This window comes from Perognathus longimembris, chromosome 2 (assembly GCF_023159225.1).
Source record: "Perognathus longimembris pacificus isolate PPM17 chromosome 2, ASM2315922v1, whole genome shotgun sequence".
Lineage (NCBI taxonomy): Eukaryota > Metazoa > Chordata > Mammalia > Rodentia > Heteromyidae > Perognathus > Perognathus longimembris.
Window position 1 is genome coordinate 149,719,776 of NC_063162.1, and position 27,329 is coordinate 149,747,104.

Genomic DNA, 27,329 nt, shown 5'->3' on the forward strand with positions numbered 1-27,329 from the left:
GCAGCCTTGACAAGAGGCCTGGTAGAGAAAAGTACAGGAGGTGTCCATTGTAGCCTGGAAAATGAGGTCACCCACCTCGAGGTGCCATAATCTACCTTTCCAATAAAACCCTCCAGGGCACTGGACACCCATTCATTATTTCTTTTGACATGTTCAAAATCTGACAGCAGGTAGGGAATGGTTAGCACATCGGGATCTCGCCCATAATGTCTCAGGGAAGTATCCTTGCCCTTGATTATCAAGTCAGCTAGCTGTTCTAGCTGGGAATAAACCCTGGGAGCTCCTCCCACTGATGTGTGCACCCACTGAAGAGGCTCTCCTGAATGGGTAATAGCAGCTGAGGAAAGCTCAGACCCAGGTAGGAGCCAAAAGCAAAGTGGGCACTCAGGCTTGTAGCGGGCCAACCATGCCATTTGGATTTTCTGGAAGGCTGTTTGAAGTGATGGAGTTATTGTAATAACATCAGTGGGCGCTTTGCCCTTCAAAGAGTCATGGAGCGGAAGCAGCTCCTCTGTAGGCAGGTGAAGCCAGGGTCTTAACCAGTTAATCTCACCCAACAGTCTTTGCATCTCCACCAGAGTATAAGATGTCTGGAAGGATAACTGGGGCTTAAGGGGGCACACAGAATCTAATTTAAATTCTTCCCCCAAGATCTTAAAGGGGTATATTTTCTGAACCTTGTCACTGGCTATATGCAGTCCTCTTCTTTGTAGGAGTGTTTGTAGCTTGCTATAGGCAGCATCTAGTACTTGGATATCTGCTGCTCCAATAATGATGTTATCCATATAGACATATAAAATAATATCTGACTGGCTCCTAAGACGTTAAAGAACTTGTGATACATAATGTTGGCAGAAAGCAGGACTATTAACCATGCCCTGAGGTAAGACTACCCACTCATACCTCTGGTCTGGCCCCTCGTAGTTAACTGAGGGCACAGAGAAAGCAAAGTTTTCACAGTCCTGGGGGTCAAGGGGAATGGAAAAGAAACAGTCCTTGATATCAATTATAATGAAATTAAGATCCCGAGGAATGGAGGGATCAATGGCAGCCCCCGTAAAGGGGTGCCAGCGGGGATTATCCGCTCGTTAATTTTTCTTAGGTCCTGTACCATCCTCCATTTACCTGAGGCCTTTTGTACAACAAATACAGGGCTATTCCAAGGGTTCAGCGAAGGTCTAATATGCCCGAGGGACAGTTGTTCTGATATTATTTCCTTTAATCTTTCTAGCTTGTTTGAGGGAAGTGGCCACTGTTCCACCCACACTGTAGGACCCGGAAGCCATCAAATGGCAGGAATGGTAGGAACAGTGGCCCTTAGAATTGGGGGTGAGGCCCTGTAGAACAAACAGGAGCCTTCTTCCTCGAGGCCTTGGAGGGAGGTGCTCTCTGGCAGTCACTAGGGCCACCTCACAGGCCCTGGCCTGTGAGGATCGAGGCCTCAACTTTTCCCAGGATATCCTGTCCTAGCGGTTATCTGGTAAGCCTGTCATTATCAGGGGATGCACTATGCCATTTCCACCATTCATGTCATCCCAGGGAAGCCAGTCCCTGGTTGTCTCACTCTCAGCTGTGCCTCCCACCCCCGAGGTCTGGGGGCCCGGATTAAGTCCCACCACGGAGGCACCCCCTCCTTCGTTAATATAGTCCGATCTGCTCCTGTATCGATTAAGACTTGGAACCTCTTTCCTGATATAATAATTTCTATCTTTGGCCTTATTTCTGGGACTATTGGGACTGCCCAGAGGGAGTCAGGCTGGTCACTGGGCTGATCACTGGACTGATTGCCTCCTTTGAGTGACGGGGCTGGAGGGTGCCCCACTACTACTTTAAAGGCCTCCCCTTAGCATCAAATCTGGACTTACAATCCTTTCAGCAATGAAATCCTGTTTTGCAGTGGGGGCAAGGTTTCGTGGGTAGCTCCTTGACCCAGCCAGAGGGCTGTCCTCTCAAGGCACCAGATCTTACAAGACCAGAAGGACACTCCCTCTTGAAGTGGCCCTGGCCACCACCTTGGTAACAGCACTCCCTGCTTACCTCACCTGTGGGGGCAGGGGCAGGCTCCTTAGTAAGCAGAGTGGTCAGCAGCTGCGCCTGGCGGGATCGTGCGCTGATGCCCCGACAAGCATAAATCCAGCTGTCCACAGATCTCTCCTTTACTCCTGCACAAGCCAATCTGCATTCTGATGTCATCCCTTCCCATGCCAGGGTCCTTAGAAATTGATTTACCTGGGACCCAGGAAACTGTCGGTGGGGATTGTCCCTCACTTGTCCAATGAAGGCAGCAAGACTCTCATTGGTCCCTTGGGTAGCTTTTACTGCCGGGGTCTCTAGGAACCCCTCTCCTAAGCCACGCCATGCGACCCGTCCCACAGCCTGTATCTGCTCCCGGTAGGGGGCAGGGAAGGCAGCCCGTTGGGGACGGGTGGATCCAAATAGCATGCCAAAGGTTATGGGGATTGGCGGATCAGTGGCCTGATTTCTCTCTGCCTGAGCATAGCACTCATATCTGAAAAGGGAACACCACTCCTCAAACATTGTTCTATCAAGCAGTGACTGGGCCAGGCTTCTCCACTCCTGAGCGGTAGAAAACAGGTGGGCCACGCCCTCGAGTAGGCTCTCCCCCCCAGCGGGTGTTCGGTCCCCCTCCCTCGAGGACTATTCTCCTGAATTCTCTGAAATCTTGTATCTCCTAGGGCCACCATGAGGCTGAGATGGCTACCAGGTTGAGATTTGCTGAGTTGTCTGAGCTCAGTGAATGCATGCTGCTGCAGCTACTGGGCTGCTGCTGCCTCTCAGCCAGGCTCCTTAAATCTGCATATGTATGGAGCCGAGCCAGGCCTCCGGTGGGGGAGGGGTAGCGAGCCGGCAGGGGCGTCTGAGCACATAGTTCTCCCGTCACATGCCTCAGGGCCATGGCAGCTAGTCTGGGGTCCTGGAGATCAGGCTCGCGCTCGTCCCTGGGCCCCTCGGAGCGGGGCATTGCCCTGTCCAGATCAAAATTCCCCCCTGCTGCCCTCTCTTGAGTCCAGGGACTCTCCCCTGGGTCCAAGGAAAAGCAGGCCTTAAGGGTCTTGATAGCTTGGAAGGTCACAAGGGGGAGTTCCTCTCCCAACTCCGCTTCCTTGCCTTCCAATTCTCGCCCTAATCAATAAGGTGCAAATTATTCCACCTAATCTGAATCTGTGCCATTGTCTTTGATGACCTGATGGGAGAATCACGTATCCTGGAGACTCTACTCCAATTCCCTTAGGTCTTGCCAGTAGCTGCTGGACTCCCTCCCGCGGGCTCAAGCCCCACATTGGGCGCCAATTGCCGGGCTAGATTTACCTCCCCTCGTGCGGGGATGCTAAGCTTACTCCCTTATCAGTGCTCCCCTTTTTACCCTCTCCCCTGGGCACCTGACCAGCAGGCGGCCAAGGTGGAGCGAGGGACACGGGCTAGCCTAAGGTGCACGTGGCCGAATGAGATCCCCTTTTCCTCCCTCCTTACCCACCAAGGAAGCCAGGTGCAGACGGATCTCAGAGACGCCTCGGAGAGCAATCCAACTTAATTGGGAGGGACTCACAGTAATGTAGTAGTGATGACGAGGATTGAGCATGAGCTGGCGATAGGCTGGCGAGCTTGTCCATCCAAGAGCAGCTCCCAAGGACCGCCCTCATGGGCTAACGTCACTTCCCATAGTACCGCCCTGTGGGCAAAGCCCACCAAAAAGGGAGCACACGTGCTCACTGGTGCAAGGTGGGGGATGGTCTCAAAGCTACCCCTTCTGGTTCCGGACCCAGAAGGAGATAGGTGTGGCTCACTTCCACACTGTCCTAGGGCTGGGGGAAGGGCGGCATCTCAGGATTGCTCTCCTCACCCTTCCCCCCTTAAGGCCAAGATGAATCCCCAACACCTCGTTCTTCCATGTTTTGTGTTTCATCAATTTTATTATCTGGTGAAAAACTGTGGGTGTGATTTATAGTGTGTTCACTTACACAGAGTAGTTGTCATTTTCAATATCTCAATTTAAGTTTTAATTTTCTGAATATAAAATTAAAAATAGGACCAAACTACAGTATGTTTGGGAACTTTATCATACTTAGCCTATATAGTCAATGAGAATTTTGTGCATTTCTCCTTACTGATTGTGTTTTCCATAAATATTTTTTCAAGTCTTTTTTGGAGACGGGGGAGGGTATTGAAACTGGGGCTTGAACTCAGGCCTTCAAGTAGTCTCATTTTTGTTTTTCTTTTTTTACTTCAAATATATAACAAATATTTTTATTCTGAGATACAGGCATCTGTTTAAGACTTATAAGACCTATATACAATAACAGTCACACCTCCTTCAACAATCAAGTATATTTATATGCTTTTTAAATGCAATGATCTTATTCAGACTTCATTTTCTGAACTGTCAGTTTTTCAAACTCTTTAAAATGCCATTCTGTAATGATAAAATATATTTTTGCAAAACAATCCATAAATGTAGTAGTAACATTTAATGAATATTACCATGAAAGGTATTTGTAAGGATGTGACAAATGATTCAGCAATTTTTCTAGTCTTATATTTTTAAAAAGTTACAATTTGACAGTAAGCTTATTTTAAAATAATCTTACACTAATTCATCTCAAAAGGTGCTAATAATAAGTCATTTTGCAAAAAACCTAAAACTGATTTTTTTTTATCCAGGACAATGGAAGAAAATGTATCCTCTGAACAGATGAATATTTTCAAGGACTTATCTTTCTTCACCCACTATTGTTTCTACAAAAACATGCAAGCAAATATAAAATGCGCATAAAACAGCTATTTTAAACAGGATTTTAATCCAATATACCTTTGTAGCTGTCATCATTGTCTCCAGTTTAATATGCTGTAAAATACATGAAGTTCCAGTATCCCTTTGGTGATTGAAAAAAAAAATCCTTGAATAAACAGAAGCCAGCTTGCAACTTCTTTAGGCATTTCAATAGAGGAGTATTATCTATGGAGAATACCTCCACCCAAAGTCATGATTACAGAAGAGAATTTTAAATACATCTTAGGGTGGTTAGAATTAACATCCAATTTAACGTTTTAATGTTTAAAAGGAAAGAAAGGTTGTTATTAGCATTTAAAAGGATACTGCAACTTTAACAACTGTAAACTTTGTTAGAAGGCTGTGGCAGACAGCTCTATGCTACTAGGATTTTTTAGCTTGTAAATAAAGCAAACATATCAACAGTTTAAAAATGCTCTACACTATAAAAACACAAAAGGAAATGAGGGGGAAAAAATCAAACAAACCAAGAATGCCCTTCTAAAAAGAAGCTGTATAACATATCTAAAAGTATAAAAATGCAAATAAAGAAATAACTTTGATAAAAATTTTAATTTCTTCACTTAAAAAATAACATGAACTTTTAAATTAAAATGGAGAAATAAAGCTTTCCAAATGGAGAGTTTCAACTAAACTATAATAATGCCAACAAGGTAAGCTTGCATAGAAAAAAATTATCAAATTATTACTGGCTACATGCTTTTTCAAAAAGTAGAAATTCATGTATTATAATCATAGTGCAAAACCATGGCAGTATGTAGTGTCTTTTACTGCCTTGGGTTGAGAAATCGACTGTGGTACCTCCAGCTATCACAGTTTCAGGTCTTAAAATGAAATTTTTCTGCCAGCTAGAAACAATGAGTACATAAAGGTGGGCAGCACATCTGCTGAGCTATTAACGAAGTTTGAGATCATCACCACCACCTAAATTGGAACCAGGACTAGGGTCTTGCTGTCTTCTTGCCAGTTGCTGCCAGCAGCTGTGAAACTCTCACCTCCATTTCCTCCCGGTGAGAACGATCTCGATCTTCAAATTCACGAGTCCTTCCAAGAGCCTCTTCAAAGGCCTGTTGTGCTAATGCATCTTCCTGCTGGGCTCATTCCTCATCAAACTCCAGACAGCCCATACCATCGAGTCTCTGGAGATCAAGCCAACCTTTCCTGATAACACAGACTCCATTCAGAATCATAGGAGCCTTCAAATACACCTTGCCTGCTTCTCTTTCCAAGTCGACATATTCCTGGCTAGGTATTTGTCGCTATTCTCTCTGCCAGCTGGCCGGAAAAAACTGGAGAGACAGATTGGTTACTGTGGTGATCTCGAAGCGGCCGTCGTGGCAGGCATTCTGGAAGCTCGTCTGGCGCTCCTCGTGGGGCCGGTCCCTGAAGCCCGTGTACTTAATCTCACACTCATGGCTCAGCTTCCTGAAGAACTCCTCATTTTCAAACTTGCTTCTCTGGTCTGGCACGAGGCGCGGCATCTTCCCGCCCGAAAGCCGAGGCAGCCAAGGCTCCGGGCTGGCGAGGGTAACCCTCCGGCTGGTTCTGTGCTACCGACTGACCGCCGACCCCGTGGAGCCCTGACTCCCGCTTCTCTTTTTTTCAGGCGCCCACCTGAATGGACTCCCGCTCCGGGGAGTCTGAGGTACCGCCGCCCACTCGAGGCCAGCCCACGCCGCTGCCGCTGCCACCGCCTCATCAGTTGCCTACGGCCCGGGCAGAAAAATCTCTCGCCCTCATTTTTTGTTTTTGAAGTGTTTTCTTTTCCTGTCTCAAGACAAGTGCTGTACCGTTTGAACCACATCTGCAGTTGTGGTTTTTGGTGGTTAATTGGAAATGAATCTCTCCTATTTATTGGCTCTAACTGGATTTGAACCATGATTCTGAAATCTCTGTTTCCTAAAATGCTAGAGTTGAAGGCTATCAGACTGGGCTCTTTGGTTGTTTGAGACAGGGTCACACTTTGCATCCCAGACTGGCTTTGAATACAAGATTCTTCTGCCTAGGCCTCCAGTGAACTTTACCCCGCCCCTTTCCAAATAGTAATGATGAATTTATTATTTCTGTTAAGGTAGTGCAGAGGGAACTCGGAGCCTTGTCCATACCGGGCATGTGTCATGATCCACCCTGTGCCAAATCCCAAACCCCCTAAGTCATCCTGACTGACTGATCCAGGATGCTTTGGGTACTGGTATTAGCTTAAATGAGAGTGCCACACTGAGGTGTGAGATGACCACCACATGGAACATACTTCTAACCATCACAGACAGCCACTACCATCCCCAAATCACAACCAACCAGCCAAAAAAAAAGCACTGCCTTCCTGTGATGGGGACATGTTTGGTCTACACCTGTCCCTAAGAGAGGAAGTGGGGGTTGGAAGGAAGGGGTTCAGGATGGTGGGGTCCTGATGAGCTTTAGTTGTGATCTCTTCCTAATTGGAAAGAATGGACACAGGGTGGAGGCTCTCAGAGCTGGCAATGTCCACCAAGCCAGACAGTACCCATCCCAGCCCTGGCCACACCCACAACAGCACAGACCACGCCCAGTCAGAAGTTGCCCACGCCCTCCTGCTACACCAGCAGGTCCCCAATCTTCTGGATGATGTAGCTGTGTGCTTGCTGCCCTCCTCCAGGACCTGTAGGTGGCGCTGCAAGGCAGGCCAGGAAGTGGCCATGCATGTCCAGCAGGTCATGGGCTCAGGGGAAGTGGCAGTTGATGGCCTGGCTGCTGAACTCCAGCTCTTCTTGCTGGTGCTTGGGAACATACCCTGAGCATGATCTTCCGCGTCCACACAAGCTGTGTGTGCCTCCGTCTGCATCTGCACATGCAGGGCATCTGGCCTCTTCACCGCTTTCTTTTGTTTTTGGCATATGCCAACTCCACTGCCAGGATCCAGGACTCAGCCTCGAACTTGTGGGCATCAGCTTCGATCTTGCTCCTCAGTGAGGCGGTATAGGGATCTACCAGGGAAACTGAGTCTGCATTGTAAAGTGTAAGTGACAGAGTCCTCAGCCACCTGCTTCAGTTTTAGGAACATGGAGTCAGCTTCGTCCATCTCTCTGGTGGCTCTCGCTGTCATCTGGGGCCCCATTTCTCAGCGACCTTCATGCCCACATTCCTGGCAGGTCACCAGCTGCCATGGGACAGGAGGCTAGGACAAATAACTGGCATTCCTGAGGAGTTCAAGCCCCAGGATTAGAAAAAATATAATAACCAATAAATAAAATAAAATCCTTCCTCCTAAGAAGGGTCCAGAGAAACCATGGCTCTGCAAAGGATCTAATGGAAAATAACATTTAGTCTCTCCAGGTCTGGAGAATACTTTCAGCTTGCTGGCTTCTTGAAAACAAAAGTAAACCATTTATCTCCCAGTCTATGGCCTGACTAAAGGTAGCACATAGACTACCCAATCTTAGGTACACACACACTTACTGTCCCAAGGTATGGAGAGCATAAGTTTCTAACACAACACTCGTAACTACCACAGCTTTACCTCATCTGTGTATTTCTGTTTCTCTAAGACCAGGCAGCAAGAACTGATTTTATTCTTTTCCCAGAATTCAGTAGAGGGGAGCCATTTGGTCCCAAAGATAAACATGAACTATCTTTTGTTCTTTTTCATCTCCTACAAAAAAAAACTTCCATTAGAAAGTTCTTACTGTGCCAGGACCACTTAACACTGCATTAATTCCCTAATGTGGGTATTTTCATTAGCTTCATTTTATAACTGGGGATTTGAAATATCGACAGGTTCTATCGCTAGCCTAAGCTTACACAGAAAAAACAAGACCAGACTCTAGCTCCAGATCCCACATACCCAAGCACTATGCTTTGCTGCCCTTCTCTAGAATACAGAAGGCATCAACCCAACAAGAAGACCAGATTATAGAAGAAAATCTAAGGAAGCTGAACATGTTATCTTAACATCAAGACCCTGGTTTCTTAGTACTTCTTACCCAACAGCTGTAGCTCTATCACTGGAGCAAAATGTGCCTGAGCAGAGGAATCCTTCACATTTTCTGGCTTCTGGGAGTCTTCCCAGCTCCCGAAGGGCTTTCTCTCATGTTCAATCCAGAGTATAAGCTCCGGTTTGGAAAGATCACCATCTGCAGAGAGAAGTCAGACAGGGGAGCTTAGCCTTCTTGAGCACTACTTTTAGACACACTGAGTTGTTTGAAATGTTTCTGGGTTCAAGTCCAAGGACAAGCATAGATAATTTTTTTTTCCTTGTTGGGCATTGTTATTCCTAGCTACTTAGGAGGCTAAGATCCTGACTCCATTTTGAAGCCAGTTAAGTAAAAAGGTAAGAGACTGTATTTCCCAAGTAACCACCAAAAACCAAGCCAACAACAAAATTCACTAGACTTAGCCCTCAGGACAGAACCACACGCTTGAAAGAAATAGATTGGTATTTAGGAGGTAGCCACTTCCTTTCAGATTTGACAATGGGACTGGAGAGATTCTCTGTTGTTGTTTTTTTTTTTTTTTTTTTTTTTTTTTTTGAGGGAAAATCACTTTGTTAAAGATTGGTGTTGGGAGCAGGGGACTGTTTGCTCTCACCTGTAATCCTAGCTACTCAGGAGACTGAGCTCTGAGGACTGCAGTTCAAGGCCAACCTGGACAGGAAAGTCCATGAGGCTCTTGTCTCCAACCATCAACAAAGACACAAGTGGAGCTCTGGCTCAACGAGTAGAGCTCGAGGCTTGAGGAAAAAAGCAAAGGGAGAACCCTTAGGCCCCGAGTTCAAGTCCAAGGTCTGGCACAAAACAAACAAAGAAGCAAACAATAAAGTGGGTAGGAAGCGGAAGAAAGGCACTGAAGACAATAAGCTCTTAGGTCTGACAGGGCAGTATCTTCCCAGCCTTGAGGTTTTGAAAGCCCTCCAATCTGAACTCAATCTACATTTTAGAGCTAGCTTTGCATTTAGGTGAAGAATCATCACCTAAGGCAGACAGGCAAAACAAATCTCTCTTTTATTAATAGATTGCAAATGTAACCAGTGATTTCAAAGGAGAAAAATCTGTTAGCTTTGCTCCAGTTCCTAATCTGTGTCACATGCTTGCTTAAAGCAGCCCCTTGTGTTTTCCCCATCTGCCTTCCCATGGGTTTGGGCCATTTTGAGGAACCAGGGGCATCTCGTTCATTCACTCACTGGCTGTGTTGATTGTGCACCTCCATCAGCTCCAGTCGGCTTCTATCATTGTAAATAGCAGGCTTAGCCTTTCTTAATTTCAGGATCAGGCTTCAGGTCCCTCGGAGCAGGATAGGGTTTTGTGTGGACTCTGACATGGGCAGTGAGTTTGGACTTAGGTCTCTCCCCATTGTGTACCCGCTGGTGGCCGACCAACTGTGTCTTCAAGCAGAAATCCTTGTTGCACGTGGGACACTGGAGAGGTTTCTTGTACTTGCTACACTGGAATGGCTTCTTGCCGATATGAGTCCTGATGTGTTCCACCAGCGTGAAGCACTTGGTGAAGCCCTTACCACACTTGTAGGACAACGGCATCTCCCGTCCATGCAGCAGCTGGTATGTCTTCATGTCAGCCCTGACCTGGAAGCTCTTGCCACAGATGGAACACTGCACCCGCCTCACCCTGCTGGGCAGGCCCAGGTACATGTTGAGGTGGGCCTACGGAATGAAGCTCTTGCTGCACTGGCTGCAGGGGAAGGGCTGTTGCGTGCTGTGCATGTGCTGGTGCTCTCGCAGGACACCCTTGCAGAAGAAGCTCTTGGGGCACTGTGGGCATTGGAAGGGCTTTTGAGCGCAGTGAGTGTGCTGATGCTCCCGCAGGGCGCCCTTGGGATAAAAGCTCTTTGGGCACTGCAGGCACTGGAAGGGCTTCTGGGCGCTATGTGTGAGCTGGTGCTCCCGCAGCATGCACATGAGGTGTAAGCTTATAGAGCACTTGGTGCACTGGAAGGGCCTCTCACCGCTGTGCAGGTGCAGGTGCTCGATCAGCCTGGCCCGCTTGATGAAGCTCTTGCCACATTTCCTGCAGGGGAAGGGCTTCTGGGCGCTATGGGTGAGCTGGTGCTTCCACAAGTTGCCCTTGTGGCTGAAGCCTTTAGGACACTGCGGTCACTGGAAAGACCTCTCCCCGCTGTGCAGGCGCAGGTGCTCCTGGAGGTGGCATTGCTGGGGGAAGGCGAGGCTGCATTCGCTGAAGGGGAAGCGCCTGGGGTCTCTGTGCTTGCGCTGGTGGATGTACAGCCGGGTCCGGAGGCTGAAGTGGGCTTTACACTGAGCACAATGGAAGGGCAGCATGTCTTTGGGCTGCTGCCCGGCCCAACACAAGTGTGGGGTGCATGTGCTGAAAGAGACATTCCTTGATTCCCCTCCTAAGGCATTCCTGGCCAGGTTGGCTTTGCTGGCAGGTGTCCTCCCAGCCCTTACCGCTTGATCCTTGGAGTGGCCCGCTGTGTACATCCCTAAATGGTTTTCCTTGCCAAAGCTCTCTCCACAGGTGGGGGCAGGACGCAGAAGACCCTTGCATGAGAGGAGGCCCAGGGCTCTGTGACTTGGAATTCCCCCTTCTGCCACAGACACACGAGAGCCATGGACCACTGAGCCTGGAGACAGGGTGTCAGGTCTCTGTGGGGTCATGAGGCTGAGGACTTGCTCAGCCCTGAAGGAAACGTCTTCCCCTCCTCCTAAGAAGGGTTCAGAGGAGCCATGGCTCTGCAAAGGATCTAATGGAAAATGACATTTAGTCTCTACGAGTTTGGAGGATAATTTCAGCTTGCTGGCTTCTTGAAAGCAAAAGTAAACCATTTTCTCCCAGTCTATGGCCTGACTAAAGGTAGCACATAGACTACCCCATCTTAGGTACACACACAATTACTGCCCAAGGTATGGAGAGCATAAGTTTCTAACGCAACATTTATAACTACAACAGCTATATGTCATCTGTGTATTTTTCTTTCCCTAATACCAGGCAGCAAGAACTGGCTTTATTCTTTTCCCAGAATCCAGGTAGAGGGGAGCCATTTGGTCCCCAAAATAAACATGAACTATCTTTTGTTATTTTTTATCTCCTACAAAAATAAGCTTTCATTAGCAAGCTCTCACTGTACCAGGACCACTTAACACTATATTAATTCCCTAATGTAGGTATTTTTATCATCTTCATTTTATACCTGGGAATTTGAAATATTGACAGGTACTATCACCAGTCTAATGTTACTCAGAAAAAGAAAGACCAGACTCTAGCTCCAGATCCCACATACCCAAGCACTATGATTTACTGCCCTTCTCTACAAGACATCTCTCCTCAGGTCAGCCCAACAAGAAGACCAGATTCTAAAAGGAAATCTAAGAAAGCTGAAAATGTTATCTTAACATCAAGACCCTGGTTTCTTAGTACATAAGACCCAACAGCTGTTGCTGTGTCACTGGATCAAAACGTGACTCAGCAGAGGAATCTTTCACATTTTCTAGCTTCTGGGATTCTTCCCAGCTCCCAAAGGGCTCTATCCCATGTTCAATCCAGAGTATTAGCTCCAGTTTAGAAAGATCACCATTTTCACAGAGAAGTCAGACTGGGGAGCTTAGCCTCGTTGAGCACTACATTTAGACACACTGAGTTGTTTGAAATGTTTCTGAGTTCCAGTCCAAGGACTGGCATAGATAATTTTTTTTCCTTGTTGGGCATTGGTATTCCTAGATACTCAAGAGGCTGAGATCCTGACTCCATTTTGAAGCCAGTTAAGTAAATAGGTTTGAGAGACTCTATTTACAAAGTAACCACCAAAAAGCAGTTGCTGTAGTTCATATATAAGTATGAACTAAAGACTATGATGTGAAAAGTCCTTGTGAGTTCGTATTTTGAGAAATCGCACTATCAAGTGGCAGCCATCTCCCAGGATCCACACCTTCCTGAAGTGTAAGGCTTCTTACCTAGTGAGACCAGAGTCTCGTCACTGGTTCTCATGATGTGCTTGTAGAGCATCTTCTGCCATATCTGCAGATGCTGCCATTCCTGCTCTGAGAAATACATGGCCACGTCTTCAAAAATCAGCGGTAAGTGCAATATCAGACACAATGTAGACACAGTTAAGATCGCAGCAATCACCCCCTATCTCCCTCTCAACTCACTTTTCTATAATGTTTTGCCAATTTGTGTGCCAATCCTGGGGTTTGAACTCAGGGCCTGGGTTCTATCCTTGGGCCTGTCTGTTCTCAAATCTTGAGCCACAGTGCCACCTCTGGCTTTCCCTGTGTATCTGGTACTGAGGAATCAAACCCAGGGTACCATGAATACTAGGCAAGCACTCTACCACTAAGCCACATTCCCCACCCTAGTTTATTTATTTATTTATTTTTGTTGGCCATGAGGCTTGAACTCTGTCTGGACTTGGGCACTGTCCCTGAGGTTTTGCATTCAAGGCTAACACTATACCACTTTCAGACACAACACCATATCCAATTTTCTAGTTGGCTTCAAAATGGAGTCAGGATCTCAGCCTCCTGAGTAGCTAGGATTACCAGTGTCCAAGAAGGAAAAAAAATTATGTGTGCCAGTCCTTGGACTTGAACCCAGCATCTGCGCTTCATTTTTGCTCAGGTCTAATACTCTACCACTTGTGTTGGAGCTCCACTTCTGAATTGTTTGGTTCTTTATTGGAAATAAGAATATCATGAACTTTCCTGCTCAGGACAGCTTCCATCCCAGATCCTCAGATCTCAGCCTCCTGAGAAGCTCCGATTAAGGTATGAGCCACTGGCACCCAGCTAAGAATCTATGCAAAGGACACATCTATTTATTTACAATCTCGTCAGTATAGGTGCTGCATAGCTTCAACATACTTAACTCTTGAAGTTGTGGGCCCCACTGGGAATATACAGGGTATTTTATAATTACCAATCTCAACTCATTTACGAACCAGCAAACACATTCAATCGTGAGAAAAACATAATTAAAAAATAGCCACTCAAACAGCTCAGATACCGTACAATGAATGAGACCAAGAAAATGAGCAACACATATGCACTGGTCATATGCACATATACACATGATGGAATTTTACTAATCCATCAGGAAGAATAAAATGAGTGGGCCTGGGAAACAGTAAATTAAGTAAATCAGGCTCAGAGAGACAGAGGACACATGTTATCTCTTATATGTGGATGTTAGATTTAAATTAAAAACAAGTACAAAACCATACAGAGTACTATGTATATATATATATATATATATATATATATATATATATATATATATATATATATATATATATACACAAACTGAAGCATGGCATATGCAGAGGAAGATTCCAGTCGTGTAACTTCTTTGAACAACTAACTTAGTTTAATAAGAGGAGTCCTAGGAAGCTAAAGCAAGTTTTGGGGGGGGGTTGGGGGGTGAGAGTTGAGATGAATGGAGAGTAGGTGAAAGTACTTATTATATTCAATGTACATCAGTGAAAATGGAACTAGGTAACTTGAGGGAATGACTGGGTGGGAAAGATGGGGGAGGATTTAAGGGGAGACACTGCTTAAGGGAGCATTGTACTCAACCGGACTTGTTGAATTGAAAACCCTTTGTATAACTATTTAAAGACAATTTTTAGCCAGGTACTGGTGGCTCACACCTCCAAACTTAGCTAGTCTGAAGGCTGAGATCTTGAGGATTTTATTTTATTCATTGGTTATTTTTTTCCAATCCTGGGGCTTGAACGTCTCAGAAATGCCAATTATTTGTCCTAGCCGGAACTTACTGGACCGGCAACTTTGGCTGGGATCTCAGAGCCCACTGGCGGGAGCCCTCCTGGTGTACACTCGAGACCAAGAACCATGCCCTGGACGGATACCCGCAACCCTGTCATCTGCTGACACTTCTGAATTAGCTTCTGCTCCCCATCCTTTTTAAATTTTTTTTTTGGGGGGGGATACTAGGTCTTCACCCCCAAGGCCTGGCTAGGCATGTGCCCCACCATTTAAGCCATGCTCCCAGCCCTGTGCTCTGGGTCTTGAGTGGCATGGAATGCTGAAGGCATCTCTCCTGCCAGGGAGAAACAGGTTTCAAACTCAGTTTCCCCAAATGTTCCGGCACAGCTGAGGCTCCTGGGGTCCATCTGCCTCTCCTTCCTTTCTCTCCCTTACCCCCAGGCCACTCGCCTCCCTGCTGTTGGCAGCAGGGGGAAGTGCAGGGTGCCAGCCCACCAGTCTGGGTTCAGTGGTAGAGCTCTTGCCCAGTATATGCAAGGGCTGAGTGCTAGACTGAGTAATATAAAAAAAGGTCTCCCAAATAAACCATATTTTCAAATTTTTTAAACATGGTAGTGATAAACACGACATACATAATAAGCTCTTTATGGTACGTGATTTTAGGATGTTAAGGTATTCAGCTACAAGTGTCTCATGCCTGTAATCCTAGCTGATCAGGAGGCTGAGACTTTGAAGATCTTGTTTTAAAGTCAGCCTAAGCAGAAAAATCTGTGCAATCAATTAACCAGCAAAAGGCTATACTGGAGGTTATGCTATTCTGAATCAGTAGAGTGCTAGCCACATGTAAGAAAGCTGAGTAACAGCAGAAGGCCCACAGTTCAAGCCCTTGTACTGGCAAAGAGAAAGAGAGATAGAGACACAGAGAGAAATTATGAAAATATTAAGGGATCTGTAAAATGGGAATAGTGTAACTTCACAGACCTATTAAAAGGACTGCTTAGATTTTTTTTGTAAATTTTTGGGTCAGTCATGGGGCTTAAACTCAGGACCTGGATGCTCTCCCTGAGGTCTTTTCGCTCACGGCTTGAGCTATACCGCTTTGAGCCACAGCGCCACTTCCAGTGAGATAAGGATCTCACAGGTACATTTCTGTCTGGGCTGACCACAAACCACAACCCTCAAATCACATCCTCCTGAGTAGCTAGGGTTACAGATGTGAGCCACCAGTGCCTGGCCTGTCTAGATGTTTTATATTAAACACTCATCCCAGCAGGGGGCCAGTGGCTCACATCTATTATCTTAGCTACTGAGGGAGGCCGAGTGAGACCTGGAGGAGTGAGGAGTATAGGCAGCCCAGGCAGAAATTTTTGAGGACTCCTATCTCCAATTTACTAGCAAGTGGTGATCCATGGGTGTGGCTTCAGAGCACTAGCAGTATTGCAAGAACTGAGAAAGAACACGAGGCTCTGAGTCCCAGCTCCAATACCACCAGATACATGAAAAAGAAAACCTTATACTATGTTTCAACCTCAGGCACTGGGCACAAGTAATGTGACAATGTTGTCTTAGAAATGATTGCCTAAGGGGAGGGAGTGAGTTGTGATAACAGGGCTACTAGACACAGGACAGGTAGGAGAGGTAAGGAGGAAGGACTATGAGTCGTCATGAACCACATTAGGGCGTCTGTGACCGGAAAGGAAGTGTGTGCTCTTCACCCCCATGGCTTGATGGCAAAGGCCACCAGCCAGCACGTGGGCTGCCACTAAACCCCACGGGGGTCTCAAGGTTGCCAGCTGCCCGCCCCCCCCCCACGCTCCAGCTGGTGGCACGCAATGGTCAGGTGCAAGAATCAAGAATGAGAGTGCGGGGCCCTACCATGGTGCGTAGAACTCCAGCAGTACTGTGTCTTTGTCAGCCACAAAGTTATCAAAGTTGGCATCACTTAGGACTAAGACACCATTTTCTTCCTTAACTTCCAAGTCCTCTTCCTCCTCCTCATCTTCCTCCTCTTCCTCCTCAAGGGCATTTTCTCTATCAGATGAATCTAAATGAGAAAGAACAAGATTGATTCGAAAAACTAACAAGTCTGGTGGCTCACGCTTACAATCCTAGCTTTTTTTAGTGGGGGGGGGCGGAGGGGAGCTCAGATTTGAGAATCAAGGTTCAGTTTGGAGCCATCTTTAACTTTATTGTGTCAGTGACTCATCCCTGTACCCTTGGCTACTTGGGAAACTGAGACTGGGAGGATGAAGATTTAAGACCTGTCTGGGGAATAAACTCCATGAGACTCCACCTCAGCCAAGGAAGCTAGGCATGTGGCACCCTACCACCATCCAGATACAATGGAAAGCCTAGAGGTGGGTCACAGTCCACGCACAAGACCAGAGGCAACACCCTATCTCAAAACAATCAGCACACAGAAGGAGGCATGGATCAGTGATAAAGAGTACCTGCCTAGCAAACTGACACTCCAGAACCACCCAAGGAGAAAAACCAAAGAACCAATCTTCTCCTCGAACTCCAAAGCCTCAAAACGCATTGTGTGTATAAGGGGGGCTTTCGGTTCAGAAATGTGTAAAAAATATCACTCTAGAATTTAGAAGTCAAAGGATCCACCAGGACTTGGGATGCGATCAGAATGTCTATAACTCAAAGTCCTCGAAGCTGCTGGGCTTCCATGGGCAGCGCCTCCAGAAACAAAAACTCCAGGAACTTCCATAAGCAGGAAACCTAGACTCATCCTTGTCTTTTCATTCCAGAGGACACATGCACAACAAATCACACCTTTGCTTGGAAGCCAAGTTTCTTTCCCAGGATGTGGGAAATTCAGTATATCCTGTCAACTTTAATTTTTTTTTTTTTTTTTTTTTTTTTTGCTGAGTGACAGACATAAGTGCTCGTGGAACCCCGATTCTCATTACATCCATTTCTCCAGCCAGTTCCAACAATGAACAGCTGAGCACAGCAAGCAGGAGAACTTCATTAACAAGGAAGCCAGAAGATTCCAAGGGGCCAATTCTCCTTTTCTGGAGCTGCTTCTCAGGAGCTCAATCAACACCACCAGCCACTCTTTGTGGTTGCTCAGGATCCTAGGACTCCCAGGACCTGTCACTGTACTAAGCCAGCAATGGCTCTAAAGCAGTAGACAGGGGACCCCGGCACCCCCAACCCCAACCCTCCCCACCACTTGAATCTCCGGCATGCTGAGTTCTGAGGGCAGATTTGATCATTGTCGCTCAGATCCACCCATCTGCACGCTAACTGCAAAAACCTCACTTCTACCCCCACCCCATGACCTCTTCCTGCCCCACAGCTCCTCTCCCTAGAACTGTGCCCCTCTGCTGAAGGCAGGACAGCAAGCTCAAAGATGCCCACCACTTCCAGGGCACAAATGCTAGCTGGTGACCCGCTGGTCCACTGTTTTCCCCTGCGCAGCAGAACTGTGGGCACCATGGGCAGGTGAGAAGGTGAGAAAGGGCAGGGGGACACAGTGGAGTGCACGTGACAGCACCTGCTGGCCCACATCACATGTCTTGAGCAGTTCCTTGAGAAAGAGGGGCAGTGTCCTCAATCTGGAGAACAGGCCAGCATTCCCAGGTTTTGCCCAGTCAAACCTTTCTAGATCGCAGAGGGGGAAGACAAGAATTCTGCTCTCTGGTACTCAAAAAAATGGAGTCTATTGCCAGGTATCTTTGAAATAATCCTGTGAAAACAAAATATACCTCTTGATGTCATTAACTAAGCTCAGTGGCAACTAATACCGTGAGTATGTGAGTGTGAGTTTGTGTGTGTGTGTGTGTGTGTGTGTGTGTGTGATTACTGGGAGGTAAACTTGGGGCTTGGGTGCTGTCCCTTACACTCTACTAATATGAACTACACCTCCATTAGCCACTTTTCTGGTTAATTAGCAATAGGCGTCCCTCACCCATAATCCTACTCAGGAAGCTTGAGATCTGAGGATCAAAGTTTGAAGCCAGTCTGGGCAAACAAATCTAAGAAACTCTTCTCCAATTAACCAGCAAAAAGTTAGTACAGTTTAAGTGTAAACCACCAGTTTAGTACCTCTCAAGAAGGGATGGCTGGTGGCTCACACCTGTAGTCCTAGCTACTCAAGAGGCTGAGTTATAAGAACAAAATTCAATGCCAGCCTGGGAAGCAAAGTCAGCAAGACTCTCATCTCCAATTAGCCACTTAAAAACCACAAGTGGAGCAGTGACTCGAAGTGGTAGAGTGCTAGCCTTGAGCAAAAGAGCTCTAGGACAGGGCCTAGGCCAAGCAATGAACACACACACACACACTAGATGGAGAAAAAGAACAAGGAAAGGAACAGCACAGCCTCCTCTGAACAGACGACTCACCAGGCAATGGTTTGTCCTATCTGACCACATGACCAGATTGCTCACCTACAGTCAAGGGGGTGATAAAACCCTCTCTGAGCACCCCAAAATAAGACTAAGATGACAACCAACCAGTCCACAACTTGACTGAGACCATTTAATGACATATGCCTTCTGTCGGCTACTCTCATTCTCTGTCTACTCAAACTTGGAAACTCTCCTCTCTCCCCGGACAAGGGAAGATGGCTGCCAATGGATTTACCTGCCTCTTTCCTGGGCTGTCCATGCAGCGGAATGAAACTTCCTTTCTCTGCCCCTCTCTGCTTGGCTGATCACATGGCTGGCTGAGGTGAGCCAACAGACCAGACATAGGAAAGCCAGGGGTTTGGGCCTGGGGCCGAAAATTCAGCTTCAAGACAACAGGAGAGAAAAAGGAAGGTTGTAGGAAAAGGATTAGGGGACTTAGCCCACTGCTCAGGTGGATGGATGGGCCCAGGATAGGAGGACTCAACATGGCCACTCAGCTACACAGGTGGAAGATTAGAAGTTCAGTGAAGATGCTGAAACTACAGCCGCAAGGCAGGTCCATCCAGGGAGCTGTACAAAAAGAAAGCCTAGCCCCCCACCCCCTGAATATGGCCTAGTGGCAAGACTGCTCACCTCATACACATGAAGCTCTGGATTCGATTCCTCAGCACCTCATATATAGAAAACAGCCAGAAGTGGTGCTGTGGCTCAAGTGGCAGAGTGCTAGCCTTGAGCAAAAAAGAAGCCAGGGACAGTGCTCAGGCCCTGAGTTCAGGCCCCAGGACTGGCAAAAAAATAAAAGCCCCCAGCCCTGCCAGTATCACAGCTAACTGCAACTGTTCCCAATACCCCGCCATGAGCACCTGAAATACAGTCGGCACTGGCAATTTCTGACAGTCTCTGTGGAGACTGAAAAACAAACAAACCCAAAGGATGCACAAAGATGTTTCTTGCCTGTGCTCAGCCTAACATGGGCTCAAGCACAAAGGGAAGTGACAGAGCCCCCAGGGTGAAATGGGTCAAGTTGTCCCCAAGAGGCTGCTTGTCAGACACCCTAAAAAGGTGACAACACATTCCCTAGAAAATTAACCTGCAACTGTTGTAAGGCATGGCCCTATCTTTTAGCAATCCTGGTGTTGATTCCTCTATAACTTGACTTTTTGTTGTTGTTGTTGTGCCAGTACTAAGGCTTGAACTCAAGGCCTGGGCACTGTCCCTTAGATTTGTTTGCTTAAAGCTGGAGCTCTACCACTTGAGCCACAGCTCCACTTCTGGCTTTTTGCAGGCTAATAGGAAGTTAAGGGTCTCATGGACTTCTCTGCCTAGGCTTGGCTTACAACTGGGATCCCTAGATCTCAGTCTGAGGAGCTAGGATCACAGACAGGAGCTACCAATGCCCAGCTTCCTCTATGATTTGAGAAGAGGCTTTGGGGGAGAGGGGAAGTGTTGGGGGTTGAACCAAAGGCCCTGTGCCTGCCTAGCCCTGGCTGTACATTTCCACCTACTAGAAAGCTACACATCCCTGCCAGCTAAACACCTACATCTTAATGGAGAGACTACTCTCCTGACTCCTTTTCCTTTCCTTTCTGTTCAGTACTCAGGACCCAGGCACCCCACTACCTGTGCCACAACCCCCAGCCATGGGCTTCACTTACCCAGCACTTGCAGGGAGGGTTCATGCCATCCTCCGGAGCACAAGGCAAATAGAGCATCCCACACTCATGGCCAAGTAGCCGAACCCACAGGGCAAAGCTGTTCCTGCCATGGGGGATCTAACCAGACTGCTGTAACCTCCATCCACCCCACCAGACAACACGGAAGCCCTGCCGGCCCAGACACAGGCAGCCACTGTAAAGATATGGCCCCTAGCTGGCCACACACCAATCCCCACTGGGGAGGGCCCTGTCACAGCTAGGCAAAATACCACCAGGTCAACACTGAACAGTGCACAGAAAAGGAGACAGTTGTTATCTGATTATTAGATTGGCTTATAGAAGTAAATGATACTATAGGCACTGAGCCAACCCCTCTCCTCCTCTGCCCCCCCCCCCAGTGCTGGGAGTCAAACCCAGGGCTTTACACATATTAGGCAAGTGCTCTCCCACTGAGCTACCTCCCCAGTCCTCACTCCTATGTATTATTTCATCCCTGTGGTTTCTAGATGAAGCTAAGTGACAGGAAACTTTGGTCACCTGGATGATCTCGAGCTACTTAACAGACTGGAGGTCCTGATGCTCATCTGCTGTGCTGAATTGTCACCCACTTTCTTTCCAACATGCCCAAAGTCTTAGGGGCATCATTTAGGTCTTCCAGGTTTAAAAGGAAAAAAAAAAGAAAGGCTCTGAAAATCACCACTGTGTGGCACCCAAGAGAATTTCCACTTTGATTTAAACAAGCCAATCCTAAGTAAAAGCAAGAAACAGGATGGGAATACAATCCTTTCTGTTTTAGCTGGAAGGATGTGAGAAGTCCAGGTTTCTAGTGATCAAAACCAAGACATTATTTATTCTCAGCTTTGTTCCAAAAGTGTCCACCCGGGCTGGGGATATAGCCTAGTGGCAAGAGCGCTTGCCTCCTACACATGAAGCTCTCCGTTCGATTCCCCAGCACCACATATACAGAAAACGGTCAGAAGCGGCACTGTGGCTCAAGTGGCAGAGTGCTAGCCTTGAGCGGGAAGAAGCCAGGGACAGTGCTCAGGCCCTGAGTCCAAGGCCCAGGACTGGCCAAAAAAAAAAAAAAAAAAGTGTCCACCCAACAACACGGGCCCTCAAACCTCCATGCCTCCCAAAGTTCATTCTACTTATGAAAAACAAAAAATGTGTTTAAAATACAGATTCTTGGCCCCACCCTCCATCCTGTATATTTTGGGGATCTGTATTTAAATTAACAACCGGATGATTTCCATAAAGATGTCAAACCAGGGGCTGGGTATATGGCCTAGTGGCAAGAGTGCTTGCCTCGTATACATCAGGTCCTGGGTTCGATTCCCCAGCACCACATATACAGAAAATGGCCAGAAGTGGCGATGTGGCTCAAGTGGCAGAGTGCTAGCCTTGAGCAAGAAGAAGCCAGGGACAGTGCTCAGGCCCTGAGTCCAAGGCCCAGGACTGGCAAAAAAAAAAAAAAAAAAAAGATGTCAAACCACACTTTTAGACAACACTGAAACTTGGTTTCTTTCGGCAGGTGTTTTTCAGTTTAGGTTTGGTTTTTTTTCACCTAGTGGTGGGTGGGTTTTGCCTTTTCTACTTGAGGAGACACTGAAATCAGTAACCCACGCCAAAGTTACTCAACCTATCAGAAAGAGTATAAAGTTCACATCTCCCCTTACACACTGATACCAGAGAAAGAGGTTGTTATTTATATAGGGGGAAAAAATTCAAAAGCTAGTAGCCAGGAGAAAGGGGGATCACGAAAATTAAAGCTCTTCTATGTTTTCTAGAAATAGCTATTTTGAACTAGTCCTGCCTCCTATTCGAGCTCTCCTGTTTGCAGCTAGCTGAGGGAAGTTAGGAGCTACACCCCGCTCATCCAGGGGAGCTGATCACCAGCCTAGACCTCCCCACCCCCCTCAACCCAGCGGTCCCAATGGTGGATCGCAGTAGCTGAATGAGTACTGGTAGAAGCCACATCCCCAGTTTGCATGAAGATGGAATCACCCAAACTCGCTTCCGCGTGCAAACCAGAGAGCAAACACGGTTCCAGCACCTCCTTCTGCAGACGCTCCAGGGAGCACCTAAGACCTGACCTGCACACGGGTTTGCCTCCCTCCACAGGCGAGGCGTGCTCCCCCAGAATTTCCCGCCGGTCCCATGCTCCACAATCCAGGGCAGGGGACCCAAAGGCAGGACTCTCTGTGCTCAAAGCTCGTGCTCTACCCCTTGAGCCACAGTGCCAACTCTGGCTTTTCCTGTTTATCTGGTACTGAGGAATCAATTCCAGGGCTTCATGCATACTAGGCACACACTCTACCACTAAGCCACATTCCCAGGCCTAATTTATTTATTTATTTTTGTTGGCCATGAGGATTCAACTCTGGACTTGGGCACTGTCCCTGAGGTTTCTCATTCAAGGCTAACACAATACCACTTTGCCACACAACGCCATATCCAGTATTCTAGTGCTAATTGGAGATAAAGAGTTGCACTAACGTTTGCACCTGGGCTAGCTTCTAATAACAATCTTCACAAGTCAGCCTCCTCAGTAGGATTACAGGCGTGAGCCACTGGCACCTGCTAAGCATTTATTTTAGTATAACAAAATGAAGTAGGGAGAAATGGGAGAGAATTATTCCTGGCTTCTTAGGCAGGAAATGGAAAAGACTTCTTTCTTTTGAATTTCAATGATATGAGTAGTAGACACCTGTTCAGTTATCTGCAGCCTGTTTTCCCCCTTAGTACTAGGGCTTGAACTGTGGGCCTTGAGTTCTTCCTTGGCTCCTTTGCTCACTACTGGCACTCTACCAACCCATCCACAGCTCCCGACCCTCCGCAGCCTCTTCCAGATGAGAACCTCTCACTGTAACTTCAGCTACTTAGTATGTAACAGTGATTTTTCAAGGTCATGCTTTTTGGTGGTTACTTTGGAAATAGCGTCTCGCAAACTTTTTTCACTTAACTGGCTTCAAAATGGAGTCAGGCTCTCAGCCTCCTGAGAAGCTCCGATTAAGGTATGAGCCACTGTCACACAGCTAAGAATCTATGCAAAGGACACATCTATTTATTTACAATCCTCTCAGTATAGGTGCTGCATAGCTTTAACATACTTAACTCTTGAAGTTTTGAGCTCCGCTGGGATTATACGGGGTATTTTATAATTAAAAATCTCAACTCATTTAAGAACCAGCAAACACATTCAATACAATAGTGACAAAAACATAATTAAAAAATAGCCACTCAACAGCTCAGATGCCCTAAAATGAATGAGACCAAGAAAACGAGCACTGGTACATATACACATGATGCAATTTTACTAGTCCATCAGGAAAAATGAAATGAGTGGACCTGGGAAACAGTATATTAAGTAAATCAGGCTCAGAGAGACAGAGTACACATGTTATCTCTTATGTGTGGATGTTAGATTTAAAATAATAACAAGTACAAAACCATACAGAGTAATACACACACACACACACACACACACACACACACACACACACACAAACTGAAGCATGGCATATGCAGAGGATGATTCCAGTGGTGTAACTTCTTGGAACAACTAACTTAGTTTAATAAGATGAGTCCCAGGAAGCGAAAGCAATTTTTGGGGACTTTTTTTTGGGGGGGTTGGAGTTGAGATGAATTGAGAGTAGGTGAATGTACTTATTTTATTCAGTGTACATCAGTGAAAATGGAACTAGGTAACTTGAGGGAATGACTGGGTGGGAGAGATGGGGGAGGATGTAAGGGGAGACACTGGTTAAGGGTGCATTGTACTCAAACTGATTTGTTGAGTTGGAAACCCATTGTATAATTATTTAAAGACAAATTTTAGCCAGATACTGGTGGCTCACACCTCCAATCCTAGCTAGTCTGAAGGCTAACATCTTGAGGATTTATTATTTATTTGTTTGTTTGTTTGTTTGTTTTTTCCAATCCTGGGGCTTGACCTTGGCCTGAGCACTGTCTCTGAGTCAAGGCTAGCACTTGGCCACTTGAGCCACAGCACCACTTCTGGCCTTTTCTATGTATGTGGTGCTGAGGAATTGAGGCCAACTCCCTGTTCCTAAAACTGACGCAGGCGACTGATGACTCTGTCACTTACACCTTCCAATGCAGACTGTTTCCCTGGAATATCCCTATACTGCCTCACTGAGTTGCAAGATCAAAGCTGATGCCCCGAGTTCTAGGCTTAGTTCTGGAGCCTGGCATTAGATTTGGCATGTAACGAAAACAAAAGAGGTGGTTTCGAGGCCAGATGCTCTGTATGAGCAGATGCAAACGGAGGCAAACACATCATGTGTGGACACTGAAGATCATACTCAGGGTGTATTCCCGGGCCCTGCAGGAAGAGCTGCAGTTCAGCAGCCAGGCCATCAGCTGCCTCTTCTCTGCCCTCATGACCTGCTGGACATGCATGGCCACTTCCTGGCCCGGCTTGGAGTGCCACCTGCAGGGCCAGGAGAAGGGCAACAAAAACACAACTACATATCCAGAAGATTGGGGAGCTCCTGGTGTAGCAGGTGGGCTTGGCCAACGTGCAACTGGCCGTGGTCTGTACAGTTGTGGGTGTGGCCAGGGCTGGGATGGGTACTGTCTGGCTAGGTGGACATGGCCAGCTCAGGGAACCTCCAACCTGTCTCCATTCTTTCCAATCAGGAAGAGACCATGGCTCCAGCTCATCAGGACCCCACCGTCCTGAACCCCTTCCTTCCAACCCACAGTTCCCATCTTAGGGACAGGTGTAGACCAAAGATGTCCCCATCATAGCAAGGCAGTGTATTTTTTTGGCTGTTTGGTTGTGATTTCGGGATGCTAGGGGCTGTCTGTGATGGTTGGAAGTATGTTCCATGGGGTGGTCACCTCAACCGTCAGTGTGGCACTCTCAATTAAGTTCACACCAGTGCCCAAAGCATCCTACATCAGTCAGTTGGGATTACTTAGGGAGCTTCGGATTTGGCACAGGGTGGATCAGGACACATTCCCAGCATGGACAAGGTTCCGCATTCCATCACCACTAGCTTAAAAGAAATAATAAATTCATCACTGCTATTAGGAAAAAAGAGAGAACGAGGTGGGGGGCTAAAGTTCACTGGAGGCCTAGGCAGAAGAATCTTGTATTCAAAGCCAGTCTGGGACACATAGTATGACTCTGTCTCAAACAACAAAAGAGCCCAGTCTGGTGGCCTACACCCCTAGCTTTTTAGGAAACAGAGATTTCAGAATCATGGTTCAAGCCAGTTAGAGACAAGAAACAGGAGAGATTTGCTTCCAGTTAGCCACCAAAAAGGTACAACTGGAGATGTGGCTCAAGTGGTACAGCACTAGTCTTGAAGTAAGAAAAAAAGACATCAAAAACAAAAAATGAGACTACTTGAAGGCTTTAGTTCAAGCCCCAGTTTCAACAACCCCCCCAAAAATGACTTGAAAAAGTATTTATGGAAAGCACAATCAGTAAGGAGAAACGCACGTAATTTTCATTGACTATATAGGCTAAGTATGATAAAGTCCCCACACAATCTCTAGTCTGTTCATATTTTTAATTTTATATTCAGAAAATTATAACTTAAATTGATATATTGAAATTGACAACTACTCTGTGTAGTCAACACACTATAAGTCACATCCACAGTTTTTCTCCACATAATACATTTGATGAAACAGAAAACACTGAGGAACGAGGCACTGTCCCTGAGCTTTGCTGTTCAAGCGTAGTATTCTACCACTTCCACCCACACCACCACTTCTTGCTTTAAGTGGTTAGTTGAAGATAAGAGTCTCATGGACTCTGCTAGGAATGGCTTTGAACCCTAATCCTCACATCTCAGCCTCCTGGGTAGCTAGGATTACAGTCATGAGCCAGAAGCACCCAGATATTCTCAAGATACTAAACAAGATAGCTAGCACTTAAGACTTGCAAAGGCTGATAGAATGAAGTCTCCAATTTTGTACTGTCCAGCAAACATCATCAATTCAGCAAGACTTACTAATAATTGATGATTGCTTATGAAGAGTACTTTTCCAAATGTCCTGAAATGAAGTGATATGCCTGGAAAGTGTCAGTACTTTTTCCATGATTCCTGCTGAAAATATCTTCCTTGAACTTCAGTTGTCCTCTCATTTTTTTAATATTTTATTTTTACTTTAAGAACCACTTACAGCTGGGAATAGGGCCTAGTGACAAGAGTGCTTCCCTCTTACACATGAAGCGCTGGGTTCAATTACCAAGTACCACATATGCAGGAATGCCCAGAAGTGGCACTGTGGCTCAAGTGACAGAGTGTTACCCTTGAGCAAAACCAAGCCAAGGACAGTGCTCAAGCCCTGAGTCCAAGCTCCAGGACTGGCAAAAAAAGAAGAAGAAGAACAAGAAGAAGAAGAACAAGAACAAGAACAAGAAGAACAAGAAGAACAAGAAGAAGAAGAAGAAGAAGAAGAAGAAGAAGAAGAAGAAGAAGAAGAAGAAGAAGAAGAAGAAGAAGAAGAACAAGAAGAAGAAGAAGAAGAACAAGAACAAGAAGAACAAGAACAAGAAGAACAAGAAGAACAAGAACAAGAAGAACAAGAAGAACAAGAAGAAGAAGAACAAGAAGAACAAGAACAAGAAGAACAAGAACAAGAAGAACAAGAAGAACAAGAAGAAGAACAAGAAGCAGAACAAGAAGAAGAAGAAAAAGAAGAAGAAGAAAAAGAACCAGTTAAATTAAGCAGGCTCATGTATGTAATTTCCAGATAATCAGAAAAAAAGGGAAGCAGAAATATGCCTCAAATGGTAGAGCACTAGCCTTAAGTAAAAGAGCCAAGTGAGAATATAAAGCCCTAAGTGC

The 27,329-nt window shown here is 46.5% G+C and overlaps 2 protein-coding genes and 1 pseudogene across 2 annotated transcripts in view; 1 reads left to right on the forward strand and 2 right to left on the reverse strand.

Moving 5' to 3' along the window:
- Window positions 1-27,329, reverse strand: part of LOC125347282 (oocyte zinc finger protein XlCOF6-like) — a 320,913-nt gene that overhangs the window by 241,943 nt on the left and 51,641 nt on the right. The gene's annotated exons all lie outside the window — the stretch shown is intronic.
- The window catches only part of Znf398 (zinc finger protein 398), a 390,977-nt gene that overhangs the window by 235,066 nt on the left and 128,582 nt on the right, over window positions 1-27,329 (forward strand). The gene's annotated exons all lie outside the window — the stretch shown is intronic.
- LOC125347300 lies at window positions 5,463-6,291 on the reverse strand (annotated as a pseudogene).